This window comes from Macaca fascicularis, chromosome 15 (assembly GCF_037993035.2).
Source record: "Macaca fascicularis isolate 582-1 chromosome 15, T2T-MFA8v1.1".
NCBI classification, from domain to species: domain Eukaryota; kingdom Metazoa; phylum Chordata; class Mammalia; order Primates; family Cercopithecidae; genus Macaca; species Macaca fascicularis.
The window spans coordinates 15526733-15530028 of NC_088389.1; the positions used below are offsets into that span (position 1 = coordinate 15526733).

General features: G+C 48.6%; 1 pseudogene; it reads right to left on the minus strand.

Moving 5' to 3' along the window:
* Positions 1-1160: 1160 nt before the first annotated feature.
* LOC141408601 (protein PAT1 homolog 1 pseudogene) lies at positions 1161-3056 on the minus strand (annotated as a pseudogene).
* Between the last annotated feature and the right edge of the window lie 240 nt (positions 3057-3296).

The window sequence follows — 3296 nt, forward strand, 5'->3', positions numbered from 1 at the left end:
TCAGGCTGGTCTCGAACTCCTGACTTCAGGTAATCCGCCCACCTCGGCCTCCTGAGGTGCTGGGATTACAGGCGTGAGCCACCAAGCCCGGCCTAAAAAGGTCCAAATTTTATATCACCTGCAGCGGTGAATAAAGGTTCTCACTATTAGTAGCCATCAATAATTTCTTAAGAGACTACCATTACAAAGCCTATTTCTCCTGATAACAAGTTATCAGAAATTGTGTGTAGCTGTTTCAAACATGAAACCTGACATAAAAAGTTATTTTCATAGAAGCGAGCTCACATTTCACATGTATTTATTTAGCTACAGTGTCTCATTCTGTCACCCAGGCTGGAGTGCAGTGGTGTGATCATAGCCCACAGCAGCCTTGAACTCCTGGGTTAAAATGATCCTCCCACCTCAGCCTCTCAAGTAGCTGGGACTATGGGTGCACACCACCACACTCGGCTATTTTTAACTTATTTATTCATTTATTTATTTTGAGATGGAGTCTTGCTCTGTCACATAGGCTGGAGTGCACTGGTGCAATTTTGGCTCACTGCAACCTCTGCATCCCAGGTTCAAGCAATTCTCCTGCCTCAGCCTCCCAAGTAGCCGGGATTACACGTATGCACCACCATGTCTAGTTAATTTTTGTATTTTTAGTAGAGATGGGGTTTCACTATGTTAGCCAGGCTGGTCTCGAACTCCCGATCTCAAGTGATCCGCCCGCCTCAGCCTCCCAAAGTGCTGGCATTACAAGAGTGAGTCAGGGTGCCTCGCCCCTGTGCGTCCTTCTTGATAAGGAAAGGGAGGTTCCTGGCTGTTATCAGGAGAATGTCAGTTGCTTGCTCTGTGGAGAGGAAAGGAAGAATACAGGCAACCGTTCTCTTCCCTTTTCGGATACACATGATCTGCACAAAGTGGTCATCACTAGGCCTCTCTTGTCCAGGCAATTTCCTCCTTAACTTGTCATACATGCTACACATTTTGTGCTTTCCCTCATCCATTCTAGCTTCAGGCAATAATGACTTTCATAGTCCTTCGCATCAAGGAGTAATCTGTAGGTTTTCTCAATTATGACAGGGTTTTGTTTGTTTGTGTGAGATGGAGTCTCCCTCTGTCGCCAGGCTGGAGTGCAATGGCATGATCTTGGCTCACTGCAGCCTCTACCTCCCAGGTTCAAGCGATTCTCCTGCCTCAGCCTCCCGAGTAGCTGGGACTACAGGCGCCCGCCACCACGCCCGGCTAATTTTTGTATTTTTAGTAGAGACGGGGTTTCACCGTGTTAGCCAGGATGGTCTCGATCTCTTGACCTCACGATCTGCCCGCCTCAGCCTCCCAAAGTGCAGGGATTACAGGTTTGAGCCACTGCGCTCGGCCATGACAAGGGTTTTCTCCTCTTGTCTCGAACTTTTCTTCTGTCTCATTATCCTCACTCCAAGATGTCACAAGAGCATCAGTCATTTTTTGCTGATTATTTACACTAGAAACAATCAGCTTTCCGAAAGTGCCCGCAAATTGCACTGGATTATAGGCGTGCTCAGGTTTGGCCAACTGAGGGGTGATGAGCTTGGTGCACTCCTTTTTAGGGCCATCACCTTATTTTTCTTCAGCAGCTGACAGTTTTTCCAAGTAATTCTGGTAATAAAAATCTTCCAGGTAGGGATCAGTGGTTTGCAATTGCATCATCTGGATTTTAGGGACCCAATCCTTTTCCCGCTGCAACATGAGATTGGCATATGGATCCTTTCAGAGATTATCTTGATGAGTGTTCCATTGACTTCCTCTATCTCCTGCACCATTGAGATTCTGATGCTGATTTCTATTCTGTTGCTGTCTCTGATGCAAGAGTCAACAATGCTGTGGATGAAAGTGAGTTGTGTCCAGTATAAACATTGGGGCCTGAGATCTTAGGCTTTGCAGGTGGAGTCCTGGGCCAGGAGGGTGCTGCCGTGGAGGTGGTGCAGCAGGAGTGGAGCACTAAAGAAGGCACAGAAGCCTGGTGCTGGGGGAAGCATCTGCCCACTGGCCCTTGTAGTAACTTGGGATTCATGGCAGCAAACAGACTACCAACAAATCCAGGGACCCATGCGAACTGGCTGGGAGACATACATCCAGGCTGTAGCGGGACACAGCAGAGCTGACTTGGAGATGTCCTGTCACCATAGGGAGCAGGATAATGCGGTGGCATTGGGGGCTGAACATGGACAGGCTTGGGACACAGAAAGTGTTGGGTGAGACTGGGTACAGTCATCTGCTTAGGTGGGGCGCCTATGGGGACAGCTCTAACAGGAGGACTGCCAATGATAGATGAAGTTGACCGCCTCGGTAACACATGTTCAGAAAGGTCCTGATCATCTTCTGGACCCTGGGGGCCTCTGAGGCAAGGCACATTCTAATACAGACACTGTAGGCACTTCCTGAGTGAGCAGTAGTCTTTGGATTACCCTCAGAACTTCAGATTCATCCCAGATCCTGGAATTCAGACTTCCTGGTTGGGGTTATAAAACTGGCCTGGTTTGCACTGTCCTCATGATTGCCGGATCTTCTAGTTCATTTTCAGTCACCATCTTACTGAGCCTTTCTACTAGATTCTCCTCATGGTCACCCAACAAATCCATTTCATGCCTCTCTCCATTGCCTTTTTGTTCAATAACTGCCACTGGCTGCTTTTCTTCCAGTTCAGCCAGGCACTCATGTGCTTCCTGCCAATGATCATCAGTTGCACCTGACCCAAATGTATTATCACTGAATTGATCAATTTCCTCATCTTCTTTTCCCAGGCCCTGAAATGCATCTTCAACTTCATCCACAGGACAATCCTCCAAAGACTCTTGAGGAGGGAGGGAGTGAGTGGGGAGAAAAGTAGGAAAGAGAGGGAAGAAGCACTGACTCCCCGGGCTGGGGTCCTCCACCAACTCAGGACCTCTGGCCGCTGCCATACCCTCAGTTGCAATTATATTTAAAGACTTGGGCCAGCTGGGCGCGGTGGCTCACGCCTGTAATCCCAGCACTTTGGGACTCCGAGGCGGGAGGATCACCTGAGGTCAGGAGTTCGAGACCAGCCTGGCCAACACAGTGAAACCATTTCTCTACTAAAAATACAAAAATTAGCTGAGCGTGGTGGCACATGCCTGTAATCCCAGCTACTCCAGAGGCTGAGCCAGGAAAATTGCTTGAACCCAGGAGGCAGAGGTTACAGTGAGCCGAAATTGCGCCACTGCACTCCAGCCTGGGTGACAAAGCAAGATTCTGTCTCAAAAAAAAAAAAAAAAAAAAAGACGGGCCAGGCACAGTGGCTCATGCCTGTA